The 22919-nt window shown below is 36.3% G+C and overlaps 1 protein-coding gene and 1 long non-coding RNA gene across 3 annotated transcripts in view; one reads left to right on the forward strand and one right to left on the reverse strand.

Moving 5' to 3' along the window:
- The window catches only part of LOC101898944 (thyroid receptor-interacting protein 11), a 97505-nt gene that overhangs the window by 58729 nt on the left and 15857 nt on the right, over positions 1-22919 (forward strand). The gene's annotated exons all lie outside the window — the stretch shown is intronic.
- LOC131802223 (uncharacterized) lies at positions 10743-11455 on the reverse strand. Of its 2 annotated transcripts, none has more exons than XR_009342086.1 (2): positions 11003-11455; positions 10743-10907 (listed from the first exon to the last, which is right to left on the reverse strand). It is a non-coding gene; the product is annotated as an uncharacterized LOC131802223 (long non-coding RNA). The 2 variants fall into 2 exon arrangements; XR_009342085.1 differs by having other exon boundaries at positions 10743-10943.

The following is a 22919-nucleotide window of genomic DNA, read 5'->3' on the forward strand; positions in this document are numbered from 1 at the left end:
TGCTGCTAATATGCAGATCTTTAAACTATGTGGTTTTTCTCCACAACGGGATAAACACAATCATATCCTCATAATCATTTGCATGACTCTCACCTTTTCGAAAATCCTACAAAGAGAGAGAGAGAGAACATTTGTTGTGTATTAAAGGTAATTTTGGATTTTCCCCACCTTTTGTACATGCGAGAGTGTATGGGTAATTATTTAGCTGTTTCGTTACCAGCAGTGCTCGTTATGCTCGCTGTGTTTGTTTTGTTTGTCTGGTTCGTTCGCTCGTTCTTTATTTGTGTTTGTTTTATTTTTAAAACCCGATAAGTATGATGAATGTTTAAGCAAGGTTTTTGTCCTATATTTAACAATTTTTTTTATTTTTTGTGAAAAACAAAATAAACGTGAAAACCCAAACGAGCGACAACCGATGGCGACGACAACGACGCGTCTATGTTGGTGATATTATTAGGTGTTTTGGAAAAACGTTTTCTAATTTGGTGCTATCTTTGCGCGCAGTTATTTGAATTGCATGGTGTAATGGTTGGGAGCCTCGAACTTATCGTTTGGTTAAATGACACACAAAAATGTACCTGTAACAATATTTGCTGTGAAACTTTATGCTTTAAATTAGGTACAGTCAATAATAATTATAATAATACTAATAATACTCTTAATATAAGCTAAGGGGGCATGGAGTCTTTATATGCAAATTAAGGGCCAGGAAGTCCACATAGAAGAGGTGAGTGAGACTAGTTTCATAGATGCACTGACGGACAGCGAGTCGATGTAAATGAGCTGAGAGATCACGTATACTTCATAGATCAACTAAAGGACTTGGGGGTCCTTATGGAGCTAAAGTGTAGGGAACCCTTGTCGACAAACTTAAGTGTCATGTTAAAATTTGCGTGAGTTACCAGATATTGTCGACCGACGCGTTCCTTTTTTTAATTATAAATTCCTTATTCGCCTCAGGTTTCTGGTTGAGAGAAATATTTAAACATGGCAAGATGTAAAGAAACGCTTACTTTTTTCGCAAGTTATGACAGATAAAAGCATTGAAAATTTTGACCCTTTCGTGGGTGAGGTAACAGAAGGGGTTCGCAGATATGTATCATCTTCACAATAGATTTTGTGCTAACAAAAATGTTTGTATGTGTGAAATTTGAAGAGAATTGGATGATTTTTTCGCATTCTTTGATCGTTTTGGTTATTCAAAACTTTGACCCTTTGTGAGGGAGGTACCAGAAGGAATGTTCCGATCACTACCATCTTTATAAAAGAACTTGTGTCGATAGAAATATTGAGATGTGCCAAGTCTGAATGGAATCGGGTGTTCATTTCGCGTTTTATGAGCTTCATGGATGTTAAAAATTTCGACCATTTGTGGGGGAGGTACCATATGCAGTGGACCGATATATCCCATATTCACAGCAGAGCTTGTGCTAGTAGAAATAATGAGATGAGAAGAGAAATTGATTCTTATTTTGGATTTTATAATCCTTTTGGTTATTCAAAACTTTGACCCTTTGTGGGGGAGGTACCAGAAGGAATTTTCCGATCTCTACCATCTTTACAGCAGATCTTGTGTTAATAGAAATAATGGGATGTGTGAAATATGAAGAGAAACGGATTCTTATTTCGGATTTTATAATCGTTTTTGTTATTCAAAACTTTGACCCTTTGTGGGGAAGATACCAGAGAAAATGTTCGAAACTCTACCGTTTTTATAACTGATCCTGTGTTGATGGAAATATTCAGATATGAGTTGAGATGAGTTTACGGATATATTCCATCTTCATACCAGACCTTGGGTAATAAAAATATTGTGATGTGTGTACTTTGAAGACAATCGGACTGTTAGATCACATTTTATAAGAATTATAATCATTCAAAATATTGACCCTTTGTGGGGGAGGTACTTGATGGAGTGAACCGATATTGTCCACCTTTGCACCTGACCTGGCACTGATGCAAATATTAGGATTAGCAAAGTGTGAGCAAAATCAGATTATCCTTTCTCTTTTGTGGGGAATTTTTTTTTTGTTTCAACCTTTTGTGTGGGAGTTCCCAGGAGGAGTAGATCGATATATTCCATCTTCATACCAGACCTTGGGTTAATAAAAATATTAGGATGTGTGAAGTTTGAAGCAAACGGACTCTTGCATCACATTTTATAAAAGTTATAATTATTCAAACTTTTGACCCTTTGTGGGGGAGATACTTGATGGAGTGAACCGATTTTGTCCATTTTTGCACCTGACATAGCACTGTTGCAAATATTAGGATTAGCACATATGGAGCAAAATTGGATTATCCTTTCTCTTTCTGTGCAGAAAAATATTTTTTTTGAAAATTTCGACATTTTGTGGGGGAGTTGCCAGAAGGAGTGGACCGATATTGCCCATCTCCGAACTCGATCTAAGTTTGGCAATAATATTACGATGTACCAAGTTTGGGCCAAATCGGATACTCCCTTCGAGAGTTTTCGTGCGCACCAGCCAGCCAGACAGATGGGCGGACATCGCTAGATCGACTCCAAATGTCCTGAAACGGATTTGGTCCAAAGAGACCCATGGTCTAAGTTTTATTTAGAAAATAAGGCGGAAAGAAGTTACACCCTTTTTTACACTTAACAAAATATTTGAGTAAAGATTTCTTGGAATCTTTATTTGGTAAAATTCGGCAATATTATTGCAAAGAAGCCGGGAATATTTGCAATACTAATAAACCCTCAATCGAGTTATTTAAAGGGTCCATTTAAAAACCCGTTAATGGACTTTAAAACCCATTGGTCCTGAAAGTAACATTATTGTTTTAAAAGTTGAATTTAGGTTGAAATAATATAGTCTCCATTCCCAAAAGACCCCTAATCTTCAAATTACGCAAAATCGTGCGGTACAGTTGTAAAGGCATTATCACCACCGAAAACTAATCCACCTGGCAACTCTACATTAAACGATATCTTCTGTTTGCACAGTGCATTAAACGATAAACACACAAAGCTAATGATGATAGCACATTTGTAATCTTTTATAACGTTTTGTTGGTGTTTGTTTGCTTTTTTTACGGAGTAAAGGAACCCACACATACATACATATATATATATGGGTAACCATTTCTAGGTAATGCCATGGGCCTGCAATACACCGCCAGAACCACTACTCCGATATGCAGACAAATGACGACAGAAAAATTTTGTTTACTTTGTCGTATCTGCTGGAGTAACTGACGACGGAGTGAGTGGCTGACTGGCTGACTGAGTGTTCAAACAATAAACAGAAAGAATGAACAAAAATGCACGATCGCGTCGGTCTTATATTTACTTACGTTTTTCTCGTTTTACGTATGTTGGTTCTCGTATTCCTTTTGTCGTTTTTTTGGTATTATTTTTCCTCTCTGTCGTTGATTTTTTGTTTATTTTTGTATTAAAAAAATAATAAAAAAACGGGAACGACAGTAGAGTCAACTAGAAAAATTTCGTTATCTATGTTGCAGGGTGTTTATGGGCGTTTTGAACCTCGGCAATAATACCGCCAGGGAGCCGAGGAAATGTCGTTGCTGGTATTTTGTAAAACTATAATAACGACTGTTATCTAGGAGGGGTTATAAAAGCGAGGTAGTTATTTGTGAACAGTGGAAACTTTTAAAGTTATTTTTTTATTTTTATTAAATTTTAAAATTTTAAAGGTTCCACTGTTCAAATAATTACCTTTTTAACCCCTCCCAGATAATAGTCGTCATAATAGTATCATCAAATACCCGCGACGACATTTCCTAGGAGGACTGTATTATTTTCGAGGTTAAAATCGCCCAGGAACACCCTGTAACATAGATTACGAAATCGTCAAAATCGAATCGCCCATAAAAACCTCTTCTTAAAGGTATTATTTGAACCTTCTGTAGGTTTTCAATATATAGTCGAGCATTTTGAGACTTCTAAGGGTTGAAAACCTACTATACTTCTTTTATGGATATTTTCTTTGAATTCCCTCGTTTCCCCACAATTTCTTGTTATTTTCCTGAATTCTTACAATTCCAAGAATCAATGAACCCTTCCATAGCTGTGTCAAGCATTTACCCACACATACATATATGAAAAAAATAAAATACATTTTTTTGCTCTACTCTATTACGTAAACAATGAGCAGCATTGAAATAATAAATTTGACCACCACTTGGATATTCCATTGAACTGACCACAAGCCAACAAAGGAATAGCCCATAGCTTGGATTGATTAAAATGAATGTGGTTTTATGTTCGGTAAAGATTTATGTTTGACAACTCGTTCAGCGGATTTCATTTCTTTGGATTCTGAAGGGGATCTTCATTCTTCATGTAAGGGGCTGAAGAGTCACGGTGCTGTAATGTTCACTCCCGGGGACCAAGGTTTTGTTACTGAACAGCTGAGGGATCAAAGGCTTGATATAGTCGAGCTAAAGGAGGTCCAAAAGATCGTCATTGGTAAGCTAAGACGAGCTAACGACTAAGGGTCACGTTATAGGGGAGATATAGGATCAGGGAGCTACTATAGAGGAGCTGACAATAGAGAGAGAGACAGTGCTTCTATAGGCTGAGCTCACGGGGCAGCGGGTACTTCTATAGCCGAGCTAAGCTAAGCAGGCCAGCGAGTTTTTAAATGGACGCTGACGGTCAAACGTGTCCTGAACCTGAATTGGGTCTTTTTTTGACGAGCGGAAGGGAGTCTATCTACACAACCAAAAGGGAGTATCTTTACACGAGCCAAAGGGATCTCTTAACGAGCTAAAAAGGAGTCTCTTTTGATGAGCTGAAAAAGTCTTTCTATACGGGCTGAAGGGAGTCTTTTTTGACGAGCTGAAGGGAGTATCACTTGACGGACTGAAGGGGAGTCTCTCTTGACGAGCTGAAGGGAGTCTCTCTTGACGAGCAGAAAGAAAGTCTCTCTGAACGAGTTGAAATTATTCTCTCTTGATGAGCTGAAGGAGCCTTTCTTGACGAGCTTAAGGAAGTATCTACAAACCAGACAGAGGGCGTTCTGTAAAGTCGAAACGCGTCTTTCTAGACGAGCGAATTTTCGTCTCCATAGACGAGACGAAGGTCGTATGCGAGCTGAGGGGTGTTTCCAGACGAGCTAATGTAAGGCGTTTCAGACGAGCTGAAAGTCTCAATAGACGAGCCAAAGGTCGTCTCTATAGACGGACGAGCTTAAGGTCGTCTCTACAGACGTACGAGCTTAAGGTCGTCTCTACAGACGGACGAGCTTAAGGTCGTCTCTACAGACGGACGAGCTTAAGGACGTCTCTACAGACGGACGAGCTTAAGGTCGTCTCTATAGACGGACGAGCTTAAGGTCGTCTCTATAGACGGACGAGCTTAAGGTCGTCTCTATAGACGGACGAGCTTAAGGTCGTCTCTATAGACGGACGAGCTTAAGGTCGTCTCTACAGACGGACGAGCTTAAGGTCGTCTCTATAGACGGACGAGCTTAAGGTCGTCTCTATAGACGGACGAGCTTAAGGTCGTCTCTATAGACGGACGAGCTTAAGGTCGTCTCTATAGACGGACGAGCTTAAGGTCGTCTCTATAGATGGACGAGCTTAAGGTCGTCTCTATAGACGGACGAGCTTAAGGTCGTCTCTATAGACGGACGAGCTTAAGGTCGTCTCTATAGACGGACGAGCTTAAGGTCGTCTCTATAGACGGACGAGCTTAAGGTCGTCTCTATAGACGGACGAGCTTAAGGTCGTCTCTATAGACGGACGAGCTTAAGGTCGTCTCTATAGACGGACGAGCTTAAGGTCGTCTCTATAGACGGACGAGCTTAAGGTCGTCTCTATAGACGGACGAGCTTAAGGTCGTCTCTTTAGACGGACGAGCTTAAGGTCGTCTCTATAGACGGACGAGCTTAAGGTCGTCTCTTTAGACGGACGAGCTTAAGGTCGTCTCTATAGACGGAAGAGCTTAAGGTCGTCTCTATAGACGGACGAGTTAAAAGTCGTCTCCCTCAGACGAGTTAAGGGTCGTCTCTATAGACGGACGAGCTTAAGGTGTCTCTATAGACGGACAAGCTTAAGGTCGTCTCTAGAGACGGACAAGCTTAAGGCCGTCTCTAAATAGATCGTCTCTATAGACGAGCCAGAGATCGTCTTTATATGCGAGCTAAAGATCGTCTGTATAGCCGTAGGAATGATCGTCTGTATAGACGTTGTGAAGATCGTCTGTGTGGACGAGCCGAAAATATAGACAAAGGCGTTGAAGGCCGTTTATAGACCAGAAGCCCCGATGAGTCTCTAAAAGCGAAGTGAAGGCCCAGCGAGTCTCTAAAGGCGGGCTGGAGGCCCAGTAAGACCCTATAGACAAACTTAAACCCCGATGAGTCCCTATAGCCTGAGCTGAAGGCCCAGCTTTGTAGACAAGGGCAGTGAGTCCCTATAGACGAGTCGGGGCCAGTGAGTCGCTATAGACGAGCTGAAGGTACAGAGCTTTTCAAGTAGAATTGAGGGACCACAGAGTCTTTATTAACGGCCTTAAAATCAAGAAGATTTTGAAAAGGACGTATTTTAAGGAGCTGCAAAAGGAATTTATTAAATATTTACGATCTATTAAAAGTGTAACAAAATTACTGGCCATGGCTCTCTTTCTCGCGCTCTCATTTGTCAACAATAATTTGACTACAACAACAACAACAACACTTACAAAATGGTAGTAATAGCAGCGTGGCAGTTTATTTTTCGCAGATACTCAGATCAGTTAAAACACTTGCTGCATGTGTAGTTAAAATACATTATTTGAATGCGCACACACACAAACTGAAATTAGTAGCACATGCTCACATGATCATACATACACACACATCTATACATAGATATGTATGTGCATAAACAATTGTATTTTGAAAAAAAAGGTGTTGCATTTTTATAATGGCTGAATTGTGTGATAACCACCAGCGATAGAACCTTTAACTCTCCAAAAATACACACTCACACACGTACACCTGGCAGTGGTGTGTGTTTTCTCGCTCTCTCTCACTCTCATGTTCGGTTTTTGCCGTTTTGATTGAGGGCCACAGGAACACCTCCTTCACTCTCACTCATACATGTGTGTGACAACACAAATGTTAACCATGTTGTTGTTATTATTTTTATTGTTGCTGCTTTGGTTGTGAGGTTGCTGTAGTTGAGCCACAGGTTGGTCTTGTCATTCGTCGATCATAAGAGCCAACGTTAACAACGTAACTCTGAGGTAGTTAGAGAAAAAAACCGGGCGTTTTGAAAAAAAGTAATTATTTGACAAAAAAGTAATTTCAAAATCAACAAATTAAAACCGATATTTACTCGCCGTGTTCGCCTGCATAGACTTTTGCCAAGAGTGCAATTAAACCAAAAAAAAACGCGTTTTAATCAATTTCAGTATTTTACGCAAAGAACTCGAAATCGTTGTCGTCGCTGTTGCTGATCTTCATGCAAAGAAAAAAACACTTTTTAGTATCGACGATATTTAATACTCGCCTGAGACTGTGTTCTTCTTGCTGATTCAACTTTTTTTTCGTTTAAAGAACTTTGACATACAATATACGTTGAAATATTTTTCGAAAAAATATTTCCCGCCGCTTCGTTGGGACGTGATGAAAAAATAAACTTGTAATTTGACAATAAAAAAAATTAATGATTAACAAAAAATTTAATATTTTATGTAATCGGGGGAAAAAAAGTGCCAAAGTAATAAAGGTATTCGAACAAAATGCTTGTGAAATATAAGTGGCATTTGGAATTCTTGATTTTTGAATTTGTTACCTGACAAAGGCTGTTTATTAAATTTTGAAATGGATTTAATAAAATCGAGGTAAGTTAATTTGTTTTGAAACGGGTTTTTTTATAGAGTAGAGTGGGTTAGAATTGTGCAATAAAAAAAAACTTGAGCCTGCTTCAATGAATTTTAATTCTTTAATTCTAATTAGGCATGGGGATGGAATTCGTCCTGATTGAGTCCTCCTTCATTTCAATGTCTTTTCTAGAATATCTAGCACTTTTAAGTCTTTCAATTTTTTCCCAATAAAATTTTAGAATAAGTTTAGATTTGTTCGAATTGGTCACCTTTGGCACGAATTATGGCCTTGCTCTGCGGTATTTCAACCCATTCCCGGCGAAGCGCTTGCTTGAGGTGATCGACACAAATACTCCAGACACAATAGTCCCACGGATTGGTATCAGGAGATTTTGGTGGCCATTCTGCACTGGAAATGAAGCGAGTAACCTCATTTTGTAATCCTTCTTGGATGGCGCGTGCCGAGTGCGATGGTGAGGAGTCCTGTTGGAATGTCCAAGGTCTGCGGCCAAAATGTTTGCGTGCCCAAGGCTTTAATACACCCTCCAGAATATTTTCGCGATAATATTCGGCATTTATTCTGATGCCACGGTCGATTAATACGAGCTGCTGTTATGGCGGCCCACATCATCACCATGACACGCGCTTGAGTTCTGGTGGCCAACCCAAGGTGCACATTTTCATCTGACCTCTTTGGCAAGTAAAGACGATCATCATTCATTTTGTTTGTTTACAAATTGCTGGGCAACGAATGTTTTCTCATCGGAGAAAACCAAATTCGACAGCTCACCACTTTCGGCCAAGCGAAACAACTCTTCAGCTCTTTTGAGTCTATTTTCTTTCTGTTGCGTTGTTAGTTCTTTAAAGCCTAGGTCTCTTTGGACCAAATCATTTTCAGGAAGTCGGTCTAGCGATGTCTGTCCGTCCGTCTATCTTTCTGGCTGGTGCGCTCGATAACTCTCGAAGCATGTATCTGCTTTGATTAAAACTTGGTACATCGTAATATTATTGTCAAGCTCAGATTGAGTTTGGAGATGAGCAATATCGGCCAACTCCTTTTGGTACCTCCACCACGAAATTTCAACATTTTTAAAGAAAATAATTTACTGCATAGAAAGAGAAAAGATAATCCGATTTTGCTCCAACTTTGCAAATCCTAATATTTGCTAGGTCAGGTGCGAAAATGAACAATATCGATCCACTCCATTAAGGATCTCCCCCCAAATGGTCAAACATTTGAATAAATATAACTTTTATAAAATATAATTTAAGCGTCCGATTGTCTTCATATTAAACACATTACAATATTTTTATTAACCCATGGTCTGGTGTGAAGATGGAAAATATCGTATCCAAGATTTGTTATAAAGATGGTAGAGATCGGATAATTTTTTTCTGGTACCTTCCTTTTTTGAATAATCAAAGTGATCATAAAATTTTAAATAATCACCTGGTTCTCTTCAAATTACACACATCACAATATTTTTAGTAATCCAAGATGTGGTGTAAAAGTAGAATATCCTCCTTCTGGTACATCCCCCACAAATTTTGAATATTCATGGAGCTCATAAAACACGAAATTTACATTCGATTCCATTCAGACTTGACAAAACTTAAAATGTCTATGAACACAAGATATTTTTAAGGATGATAGAGATCTGATCATTCGTTCTGGTACCTCCCCCACAAAGGGCCAAAGTTACGAATAACGAAAACGATCATAAAATCCGAAATAAGCATCTGGTTTAATCCAAGATCTTCAGGTCCCTCTCTCACGAAGGGATCAAAATATTGAATATTCATGAAGCTCATAAAACGCGAAATTAACACCCGATTCTATTCAAAGTTGGTACATCTCAATATTACCATCAACACAAGATCTGTTATGAAGATGGTACAGATCGAACCATTTTTTCTGGTAGCTTCCCCACGTAGGGTTCAAGATGGGCTGGGTCTGTTCAGGATTGTAAAACAAATCAATCAGTGCAATGATTTGCACTGACTAGGATAAATATTGAAATTTTGCATAGGTGGGATACGATAAATGAGTGTCATCTTGAGGTTGATAATTATTTAAGAGATATACATTGAAGTGCACACCGACGTTCAGCATTTAAAAATAAATGTGGAGTTTACTATGTGGTAACTCACTCGAATTCGTTAATTTCGAATGTTACAAAAATTGGCTGTAATTGCCACAAGATTCTCATTTATTTTGCCTTACCCATCAACAAGTTGTCTATTTTACATCCCGCCCCACAGAGGCCACAGAAATGGAATGACATGCAATTTTATTGAACCTCACAATTTATAATTATGGTTAAATGGAAATTTTAATTTATTACTTGATAGACTAATAGACAGACATATTAGCCAAATGACAGGTAGCAGGTTATAGTTTTCTTATTAAACTATTGCAACATCAATGGGGAATTTTCTGATTACGAACATTTGTTTTTGTATTCCAAACAAAGTGTATTGAAACTATTTTCAGTAATAATTCTATTCATTGTTAAGTGGAGCCATTGCATTTTATTAATTTAATATAACTATTAACATAAATTAATGGATTAATAGTCAATAGACAAAGACAAATACCAAGGAAATTATTGCAAGTTTCTATGGTGGATCAATGAAGACCAGTTATTTTTTTTCTAAAATTTTTAAATTTTCCTAAAATTGTGTATGTTTGAAACAATTCCATCCCTCTGCTCTCCACTGCAAAGTTTCTAAAAGAAAAATTCCCCACACCCATCCCAACATACCAAAATGGCTTGAGAATAATATTACAATAAGCTTATGAACATAAGCCTTAAGCTTGAGAAAATCTTGAGAAAACATTGAAAAATGTTTGTATAACAAGTATAGAATAATCGAAACGGAACCCTTATTTATAAGCTTATACTTGAAATTGTAGAATAAGCTTACAAAAATAATATTATAATAAGCGTATTTTTGTAATAGTATAAAATATTATTTTTTTAGTTTTTAATCATTTTTAACATTTTTTTCTTGATGGACATCCCAGTAGTCACTGCCTCATGTGGCCTTGATACCCTGACGCTTTCTTCTCCCTTATTTGAACTTCTGCATCTCTTCCACTAAGACTACACATCTATTGAATTCCTGCTACTTTTTTGATGCTTCCGATCTGAAATGGGATTGGAATAATTTATGTGAAAGATTCCCGGATTTATTATTCATCCATACCTTAAGGGTTCGGTCCAGAAATGGGTCCTAAATTCGCGTGATTTTGTTTTTTGCCAAAGAAAATAATTTCTTTCTGACAATTTTCACAAAAAATCAAAACTAATTTGTCAACAAAGGACAGATTTGAGAAAAGTTTATGGAACATAAGTGTTTCTCAAGCATTGTTGAAAAATTATATTAAAATTATATTTTTATAATATTGTTCTCAAGCTATATTGTATTTTTGGTATGTTGGGATATATTTAAACAAGTGTGACTATATATATGCATGTGTGTGTGTGTATATGAACATTTGTTGTTAATTGTTTACTAGCCCGGTTGTTTTTTTTATCGGCCTGTTATCTATCCAAACGATAGAAATAGATATTTGTATAACCGATTTTTGTTCAGCTTTTTTCGTAGGGGGGTCGGTCTCTAGTTGCTGGGCTGTTGATTTCCGTCGCTACATTTGTGATCGATTGTTGTTTGTTTTTTTTTTTTTGTTGTTGTTGCCGCTGTTGTTGTTGGCCTGATTCATACTGATATTGTTAGAGTTTTTTTTCCCTCTCAGATATTCTGACGTTTTTTCATTTTTGACACTTAGTCGTCGTCTTATATACTCGTATGTGTATGTATGTAAAATTGGCTCCATGAGTGAGTAATGAAACAATAAGTTACTTATTATTATTTGTTGTTGCTGTTTAAATATTAGTTAATTAGACAGGTGTTTTCTATTCATATTTTGTTTAATTTTTTCTTAATTTAAGTGCCGAGGGGTGGGTCTCTGGGTAATACCGATACATCATATAATATTATTGCCTAGTTAAGCAAGCCATACATGCTGTGATCTATGATGTCAAATACTGAAACTCACATGGCAATTTGTTTAATAAAAAAAATCAGAAAAAAGTGTTGATAATAGTTATGAAAACGAAATGAAACTAGCAAATATCTTAAAGAAATCTTTTGTAATTGGGCTCTACAGGATGAGATGAAAAAACTACAACCAACTTCAGACTGCTGTCATTTCTAAGCGACTCGCCCGACAGCTGTTAAAATTATTCCAGTGACAGCTCATTATATTGTTTACGAGCGTACAAAAGCATTTTGCTGAGAATTTTCAAAAAAAAAAAAAAAAAACTCAGGCGTGTGATAGTGTAATTTCTTTATATTTGGCTGGAAAACCACAAGTGGCTACCGTTGGAGCCCTCCAACATTTAAATATTCATAAATGTTTTGTGTCTCGTGCCATCGCTCGTTACCGTCAAGTCAAGGAAGTGGACGAAGGAAAACAGCAACATCAGCAGAGATGGTTCGAAAAATAAAGAAGCGACTATATCGAAACCCACGTCGCAGTGGCCAAAAAATGGCTCGTGAGCTTAACATATCGCAATATTCCATTTGGCAAATATTGAAAAATGAGCTCGGGGTAAAGCCATAAAGCCATTGAAATTCCAAAAAGAGCAGGAACTTACACCGCAACAGAAAGAAAATAGACTTAAAAGAGCTAAGGAGTTACTTCGCTTGGTCGAAAGTGGTGAACTACCGAATTTGGGTTTCTCCGCTCCGATGAGAAAACATTCGTTGTCCAGCAGTTTGTAAACAAACAAAATGATCGTGTTTACTTGCCAAAGAGGTCAGCTGAAAATGTGCACCATCGGTTGGCCACCACAACTCAAGCGCCGCTCGTATTAATCAACCGTGGCATCAGAATAAATGCCGAATATTATCGCGAAAATATTCTGGAGGGTGTATTAAGCCTTGGCCACGCAAACATTTTGGCCGCAACAGGGCTCAGCACCATGGCAGTCAGCACTCGCCACCCAAGAATAGTTACAAAATGAAGTTCCAATGACCATCAAAACCTCCGGATACCAATCCGTTGGACTATTGTGTCTGGAGTATTTTGGAAAGCAAGGTTGGCACTAAAAAATACCAAAGTGTCGATCACCTCAAGCAAGCGCTCCGCCGGGAATGGGCCAAAATATCGCAGAGCAACATTCGGGCACCGAGTGACGGTTTCATTGTCCGTTTGAGGGCTATAATTCGTGCCAAGGGTGACCAATTCGAACAAATCTAAACGTATTCTAAAATTTGATGATATTTCCGACATTTCTTGCTTTAATTCAATAAAATTAAAAAAATTAAAAGTATGGAGTTTGACTTTGCTGCAGTTTTTCATCCATATGGCTGAGGGTACAATTATTAAATAAGTAGAAATTCGACGAAGGAAAATTATTTTAAAATTCTCTTCAGAAATTCTCTTTCATTAATTTGCCCATCTATGAATTATAGTCTCTTTTTACTGTTATTTTGCATTTTTTTTTAAAGAATATTAACTCAGAATAGTTCCCAAAATGGCAAATATTTATTTTTTTACCTCCACTAATTATCTAATCAAAATTACATTTTATTTTATCTCAAACAATTAAATTGTCTGAAAAGCAATTACAACTCTTTGTCAATCTCAATGGCTCAGAGAGCCAGAGAAATAACAGATTACCCCCAAAGAGATAATTTACACCTAAGAGATCACTTTGGGGGTAGAATAAAATATGCACATGAGACCTTTGCTCTGTAATAAAAAAATAGCTGTGAACTGAACAAGACTGAGAGGTCGTCTCTTGGAGAGTGCAACCTCAGAAGGGGGCAAAAGTCAAAAGTCAACAACAGGTGGCTGGCAGACAGACAGACAGACAAACTATCAAGAGATAGTAACTAAAATAATAACAATAACAACACATATCATAATTAATGTCATCAACATAACAATGACAGCAGCAAGAACAACAATCACTGTAATCATAACAACAACAACAAAAACAACAGCAAAACTTACAAATTACAATTGTTAATTTCTCGGTTGTTTCTTTTCTCAAGTGGCTTGAGTCAAGATGAGAGAGACTAAAATTAACAAATTCACATTCATATGTTTTTGTTGTTGTTTTTTAATTTATATACAAGAAAAATTCATATACCAATTTGTTGTAATTGTTGTTTTTGTCACTGTTTTCATGCAAAGACAGAAAAAAAATATCATTCAGGTCAGTGTTAAAAGTTTAGAAAATAAAATTGTTTTGTTATTGCTTCTGTTGTTGTTATCGTTGTTGGTACAGGTGAGAAATAGCCAAATGAACCTTTGGCTGAATGAATAGCTCGGAATGTGTGTGTGTGTTCGGCATGCGTGTGTTTGTAACAGTTTAATTGCATTATAAATTAAATATTTGAATTGAAATTTAAACGTGTGTCAACAGAGTTATTTTTCGTTTCTCTTTTTTTTCAAACAATTAATTTAACGAAAGTAAGAATTTTAGTTATCACTGTGTGAGTGTGTGTGTGTGAAATCGCATAGTTTAAGTGGCCAACACCAGTAGCCGTTGAACAAACGATTTGAGAAAAATGCAATTATAACAATGATATGACAATATTACATACTAATAAAGTTGAAAAAATAATAGTTGAGAAAAAATTCATTCAATTTTTTAGAGACAAAGAGGGTTGCTATTTATATTTTGCAGGCCAGGAAAAGGAACGTTGGCAAGACTTTTTTCAATTACATTCTGACCTACAGACCTAGATTTTTAAGAAGTTTTTTTTTTATCAAGTACTTTAGGAGATTTAAACTGGGATTTTTCAAAGAATATTTTTAATCTGATTTATAAATGTGGACTTTTCAAAGATTTCTTTCAAATACACTAGGAGGTGTTAAATTGGATTTTTTAAGGATTTTTTTTCGTGAATTCTTGAAGATTGCTTTTTCAAATGTCCTCGGAGATATAAACGTAGATTTTTTAAAGATTTGTTGCAAATATTCTCGGAAATATAAACTTGGATTTTTTAAGGAGCTTCTCCAATATACCCTCGGAGCTATAAACGTGGATTTTTTCAAGAACTTCTCCAATATACCCTCGGAGCTATAAACGTGGACTTTTTAAAAAGCTTATTCAATATAACCTCGGAGCTATAAACGTGGATCTTTTAAAGAGCTTCTCCAATTTACAATCGGAGCTTTAAACGTGGATTTTTTAAAGAACTTCTACAATATATCCTCGGTGTTATAAACGTAGATATTTAAAGAGCTTCTTCAATATACCCTCGGAGCTATAAACGCGGATTTTTTAAAGAGCTTCTCCAATTTACCATCGGAGCTTTAAACGTGGGTTCTTAAAGAGCTTTTCCAATATACCCTCGGAGCTATAAACGTGGGTTTTTAAAGAGCTTCTCCAATATACCCTCGGAGTTATAAACGTGGGTTTTTTAAAGATTTTTTTCAAACACCCTGAGAACCGTTAGCGTGATTTTTTTGAATAATTATTTAAAAAAACCCTCGGAGCCATAGTCGTAAAATTTTAAATAATTATTTAAAAAAACTCTCGGAGCCATAGTCGTAAAATTTTAAATATTGTTATTTCAAATCTCCCCGAAGCTATAAACGTGGATTTTTTTAAAGTTTTTTTTATTTCAAATACTCAGATGGTGTATAAGGGGATTTTTCAAAGAATTTTTTCAAATCTCGTCGAATCTATAAACATGGATTTTTTAAATATTTTTTCTTCAAATACTCAGAAGGTGTAAAAGCGGATTTTTTTGAAGATTTTTTTCAAATCCCCCCAATCTATAAACGTGGATTTTTTTTTTTAATTTTATTGAATGAAAGCAAAGAATGTCGGAAATAGCATCAAATTTTACAATAAGTTTATATTTGTTCGAATTGGTCACCTTTGGCACGACTTATGGCCTTCAAACGGCCAATGAAACCGTCACAAGCTGCCCGAATGTTGCTCTGCGGTATTTTGGTCCTTTCCCGGCGAAACGCTAGCTGAGGTGATCGACAATTTGGTGTTTTTAGTGCCAACCTTGCTTTCCAAAATACTCCAGACACAATAGTCCAACGGGTTGGTATCCGCAGATATTGGTGGCCATTGTGCGCTGGAAATGAAGCGAGGAACCTCCAGAATATTTTTGCGATGATATTCGGCATTTATTCTGTTCTGATGCCACGGTCGATTAATACGAGCGGAGAGCAACCATCGGCTGTTATGGCGTTATGTAAACAATATATAATGTCACTGGAATAATTTTAACAGTTGCGGACGTGTGGCCTAGAAATGACACCAGTCTGAAGTTGGTTGCAGTTTTTTCATCTCACCCTGTATGTGGAATATAAAAGAATTTCAACTACCATCGGAGATACAAAGGTAGATTTTTTTCCAGATACTTTCGATTCTGTAAACGTGGATTTTTTTGGAGATTTTTTTTCATTATCCTCGAATCTTGAAACGGAATTTTTCAGATACCGATCCTGCAAACGTGGATTTTTTCGAGATTTTTTTTAAATACCCTCTAACTTATAAACGTGGATTTTTGAAAGTGTTTTCTTCAAATACCCTCGTTATTTTATTTGCCTTTTATTAATCTGGATTTTTTAAAGAATTTGTTTCAAATGTTTCAAAATCGGTACTTTTGTGCATCTTTTCAAAAAATGTCTCTCCTTTATAGTGGAGATTATGTTTTTACGATTCTTTGGAATAATTCCGATTATTTTAAAACTAAAAATATCCATAAATCATTCTTAGATTCTCAGTTTGGTAGATTTTTTAATATGACGTTTTAAACCCGCAAACCACAGATTATATATGAACTTTAATAAATTGCGATAAATATTATTGTCGCATGCAAAAAAAGTCAAATTGAAAAAAAAAACCCAAAATTTATTGTGGTTTTAATAATTGCTTTTGACTTTTTATGCTCCACAAATAATAACACCAACAACAATAACAATCATCAACAATTAACATAATCAAATTGATTTTATAACATTGTTGTAGTTCTAGTTTTTTTTTTTTCGTTGACATACTCACTTAAACTCGTGGTGCTTAAACAAATGATGATTAAGTTGAGTTTTTTTTTCGAAACAGTAATAATTTTTATAATTCTATTTAGATTTTTACAGCTTTATGTGTTTTGTTTTGCAATTAGTTTTTATTTTTAACTCATTTTTCTATGACATTATTCTGCACTATGGCCTATGACGAACTACTTTTTGTTTCAATGACCATCCACAAAAAGGCATGGCTTAAATGATGACTGGCTGCCGGGCTGGCTGGCTAGTTGTCGTTTAAATGCCTGTTGTTGAGTTATGTTTGACCGGGGTATGGTTGATTAAATTGTTTTCATGCATTACAAAAAAAAAAAAAAAAAAAAACTAGACAGCATTGGGTCATTGAGTTGGTATGGATGAGCTGAAAATATCTTCTCTCATTAGATTGTTAATTGTTTTCACAAGTTTATAACTATTTATAATTGTGTAGGCAGTGGGGTGCCAGAGGAGATACGTTCAGTGGTTAGTTAAATATTTATTACCTTTCATTTGACTGCGCCAAAAAGTATGCTCTAATAAAAAACAATATTAAAATTATAGATTATAGATGGCGCCCAACGCAATCAAAGAGTCTTATTTAACACGTCAACATCAACAAATTGTCTCGTTATACCCTCCACCATTCTATGGAGGGTATACTAACTTTTCCATTCCGTTTGTTACTCCTCGTTTCATTACAGACCCTATTAAGTATGTAGATAAAAAAACTGCAACAACGTCAAAGGCCATAATTTTTACAATTTTTTTTTTAAATTTTATTGAATGAAGGCAAAAAAAATTCGGAAATAACATCTAATTTTAGAATTAGTTTAGTTTGGTCACCTTTGGAACGAATTATGGCCCTCAAACGGCACATTGAAACCGTCACACGCTGCCCGAATGTTGCTCTGCGATATTTTGGCCCATTCCCGGCGAAGCGCTTGCTTGAGGAGATCGACACTTTGGTAATTTTTAAGGCCAAATTTGCTTTTCAAAATATTCCAGAAACAATAGTCCAACGGATTGGTATCCGGAGATTTTGGTGGCAATTGTGCGCTGGAAATGAAGCGAGGAACCTCATTTTGTAACCATAGATGGTGCTGAGTCCTGTTGGAATGTCCAAAATCTGCAGCCAAAATGTTTGCGTGCCGAAGGCTTTAATACACCCTCCAGAATATTTTCGCGATAATATTCGGCATTTATTCGGATGCCATGGTCGATTTATACGAGCGGAGAGCGACCATCAACTGTTTTGGCGGCCCACACCATCACCATGACCGGCGCTTAAGTTCTGGTGGCCAACCGAAGGTGCACATTTGCTGCTCAGCTGACCTCTTTGGCAAGTAAACATGATCATTTTGTTTGTTTACAAACTGCTGAATCTTTTCTCATCGGAGCGGAGAAAATCAAATTCGGCAGATCACCACTTTCGGCCAAGCGAAACAAGTCTTTAGCTCTTTTGAGTCTATTTTCCGTTCTTCTTCCGTTGCGGTGAAAGTTCTTGCACTTTTGGAATTTCTATGGCTTTACCCCGAGCTCATTTTTCAATATTTGCCGAATGGAATATTGCGATATGTTCAGCTCATGAGCCATTTTTCGGCTACTGCGACGCGGGTTTCGATCTTTTTTTTCTAACTATTTCTGCTGATGTTACCGTTTTTCTTTCGCCCACTTCCTTGACGTCGGGCTACGCCAGCAGTATCAGTGCCACGGTACCGAGCGATGGTACGAGACACAAAAGATTTATTCACATTTAAATGCTGGAGTGCTCTAACGATAGCCCTGCTCTAACAAATGACGCCTGCGCCGAAAAGTATGCTCTTTGAAACCCCAATAAGGTGCAATATTAAATTTGAGCTACAGATGGCGCCCAATGCAATCAAAGAGTTTTATTCAACACATTAGCAAATCTGAAACTGGAAATCATGCCAATTTGTCATGTTTTCTTTTAAATTTGTCTTAAATATTAACTAGGTATGATCCTCTTGCAATTGTTAATCCCTTCTATGACGGTAATAACATTTTGATGATGATAAATGATTTTGACATCTAGATGGTGCTACCCATCTTACATTCCAAAATAGCACCGTTTCCTTCATTCTCCATTCATAAACCTCTCTCAGTTTAGCTCTCCAATTCGTAACGCTGAAACTTTTTTCTATTTTTTTTTTTATTTTAAATTTTTTACTCTTTTATGGTGACCACTAAACGTATCGTTTTAATGATTAGCTTTGACGCTTCAATGGTTCTTTTAAATGTTGGTAGTATTACTTTTTTCATTGGAAAACCACAGCACCACCACCACCCTGGCCGATCGGCATTGGTTGCTGTAGGCAGCAACTGGAACGACATTAACGATGTCGTCTCTGTCGTGTCGTTATTACTGACATATGAGAATTGTTAAGCCAATAAAATGAATGTTCAAACAACCGAAATCATATGCAGTTGCACGCATGCGCTTTAAACTACAGTTATACGCAGCGGAGATGGCTAGGCAATGAAAAAATCTACTAAATGTTGGCTGAATGCTCAATAAATGTCAAAAGGCATGGTGGGCTAGATAATAAAATAAATTAATTCAAAAAGTAAAATGACAAATCAAAAAGTATCAGTCGATTTTGCCGACAGATGTATACCCTCAGCCAATGGTCGATTATTTAAATATATTTTGACTTCTGTTATGATTATTCAAATTATTGACTCTCCATGGAGTGGGTTCCGAAGGAACAGGCCAATATTGTCTATTCGTATATTTTCCTATTTGCATTTCCTTCTTGGCTGCATTCTCTTCTTATTTTCTGTTTGCAAAAGCTAAACTTTTTTAAAAAAGAATAAAATTAATTTTCTTAACTCAAAATCTAATCACTCTATTTGATTATTTGTGTGAGTTCTTATCAAGACTTGCGTTGTTGAAACAGTTATATCCCCCCAAAAAAGAATAACAATTACGTTTATTTATTGCCCAGATGGTCTGCACGACATGAAAGTAATCTCAATTTATTTAAATTGCATTTCTAAAACAAAAAAAGCTCAAAAAAAAAAACATTTCTTAGATAAAAAGCAATACAGGTTTTGTGAGAATTTCAACTTAGAATATGAAAGTGAATTATTAAATTATTTTGGATTGTTATGCGTTTTTCAATAATGAAAGCGGGTTAATATAACTGGGCATTTAAAATAATTAAATGTGGCAATCGGCAATTAACACATGTGGGGTATTTGAAAACAAGGACACGAGGCACTTAATACTTTAGGATATCAATTACTGGATATCATATCCAGAGAAAGAAAAGCCCATAGTATTTTGGTCAAAACTAGTAGTACATATCATCATTTTAAATACTCAATTTTTTTACTTGCTGCCCTCAAAATGGTAGGTTATTCAGACAAAAACCCGAGCACCAAATACAGATGTCGTTCTGTATGAGAAAATATAGATATAAAAATATAAATATAAAATTATAAATTCAAGAAAGCTAACTCCAAACTTATATTCTTACGTAGCGCACATACTATTTTCTTCAAAACAAGCAGAACATATCACATATTAAATACTTCCCATATGTCAAATATAGATGTCACTCTTTCCGATACAATATAGCAATATTATTAATCTAAAAATAGCAAACTTGAATCTAATATTTTCATACTATTTTTAAAGTTAGAAGATCATAGCATATTTTGAATACTCTATTTTTATTTGCTGTACTGCTATGTTATTCTGTATAATACCCGGTTGTCAAATATAGATGTCGCTCTTTATTAATCTAAGAATAGCAAACTTATTATAATTTTGTTCAAAATTAGTAGAACATATCACATTTTAAATACTTCCCATATGTTTTCCTAAAAATTTTATTTATATTCTGTTTAATACCTGTCTGTCAAATATAGATGTCACTCTTTAAAATACTATATAGCAATATTATGAATTTAAGAATAGCAAACTTGAGTCTTATATTTTCATACTATGTTTAAAGCTAGAAAATCATAGCATATTTTAAATGCTCCATTTTTTATTTGCTGTTCTTTTATATTATTCTGTCTAATACCCGACTGTCAAATATAGATGTCGCTCTAAGATAATTTGCTTTGATGCTTTCTCTAGATTTTATACCCTCCATCTTGAAAGGAGGTCATATTAACTTTGTCATTCTGTTTGTAACATCTCTAAATATTCATTGTAGACGTCCGTCGGTCTGTCTGTCTGTGGAAATCACGATACAACCCACATTATATGACATAGAGCTTCAAAGCTTGGCAGAACAATTTGTATTGTTTCTACGATGATTGGTATTGAAAATGAGATATATCGGTCCATATTTTGATATAGCCGCCATATAACGGTACCTCCCGACATTCTGTATGTTGGGTTAGCTATATGTTGGGTAATTCGTGATGGAATTCGAGCGTGCTAGTGTGATTTCTTTATATTTGGCTAGAAAACCATAAGTGGCTATCGTTAGAGCACTCCAGCATTTAAATGTGAATAAATCTTTTGTGTCTCGTACCATCGCTCGTTACCGTGATACTGGTAGCGTAGCGCAGAAGGAAGTGGACGGATGAAAACAGCAACATCAGCAGAAATGGTTGAAAAGTAAAGAAGCAGTGGCCGAAAAAATGGCTCGTGAGTTAAACATATCGCAAATATTAAAAAATGAGCTCGGGGTAACCATTGAAATTCCAAAAAGTGCAAGAACTTACACCGCAACAAAAGGAAAATAGACTCAAAAGAGCTAAAGAGTTGCTTCGCTTTGCCGAAAGTGGTGAACTGTCGAATTTGGTTTTCTCCGATGAGAAAACATTCGTTGTCCAGCAGTTTGTAAACAAACAAAATGATCGTGTTTACTTGCCAAAGAGGTCAGCTGAAAGTGAGCACCTTCGGTTGGCCACCAGAACTCAAGCGCCAGCCATGGTGATGGTGTGGGCCGCCATAACAGCCGATGGTCGCTTTCCGCTCGTATTAATCGACCGTGGCATCAGAATAAATGCCATTCCAACACGACTCAGCACCGTGGCACTCAGCACAAAAATGGTAACAAAAGAATGGTAACAAAATGAGGTTCCTCGCTTCATTGCCAGCACACAATGGCCACCAAAATCCCCATATACCAAACCGTTGGAGTATTTTGGATAGCAAGGTTGGCACTAAAAAATACCAAAGTGTCGATCACCTTAAGCAAGCGCTTCGCCGGGAATGGGCCAAAATACCGCAGAGCAACATTCGGGCAGCATGTGACGGTTTCTTTGGCCGTTTGAAGGCCATAATTCGTGCCAAAGGTGACCAATTCGAACAAATCTAAACTTGTTGATGCTATTTCCTTCATTTTTAGCTTTCATTTAATTCATTTTTTATCTCATCCTGTATATGTTGCTTCAATATTTTCGACACTCATATTACGCTGAAAAAAACCACTAACTTACAACATTATAATTGAAGAATAGATGGCGCTCTTTTAAGATTTCCTTGGCAAATCCACATTATAATTGACATCTGTCAACAAAAGTCCTGAATCAGGTGGTTTGTGTTATTGACTTGCTACCCCAAAAGTATGCTTTTCATTTTATCACTTTAGAAATAAAACATTTGTCTTATGCCAATAGATGGCGCTCCTTCTAATATACCAGCAAATATCTACTTCTTATTTTTTAAATATCCCCCCTCCCCTTCTCCCCTCAGCTGGCTACCTCTATGTTTTGCATAAATTTAATTTTATGGGTATCTTTATGATAATATCTAAGCAACAATAAACATTTTTATATGTGTCTAAGCGTTTTTAATTTCTTGATGACTTATTTAGTACCAAAGTCAGGCAAACTCAACCTAAAAAAATTAGCCAACCCGTGTTAATGGAAAACATAAAATTATTACAATAATAAACACATTTTCTTACATGTTTGCAAATAATCTATACTAGATTATTATTATTTTTTTAAATTTAATGCTTAAACGACAAAAAATCGCCCAGGCTATAAACCTTTTTTAAGTTAACAATAATTCACACTTGACAAAACAAACCAAAAACGGCGAAACAAAAAAAGACCTGACAATGCATTTTGTATTGAGTTGCAATAAAC

Source organism: Musca domestica, unplaced genomic scaffold (assembly GCF_030504385.1).
Source record: "Musca domestica strain aabys unplaced genomic scaffold, Musca_domestica.polishedcontigs.V.1.1 2, whole genome shotgun sequence".
NCBI lineage: Eukaryota > Metazoa > Arthropoda > Insecta > Diptera > Muscidae > Musca > Musca domestica.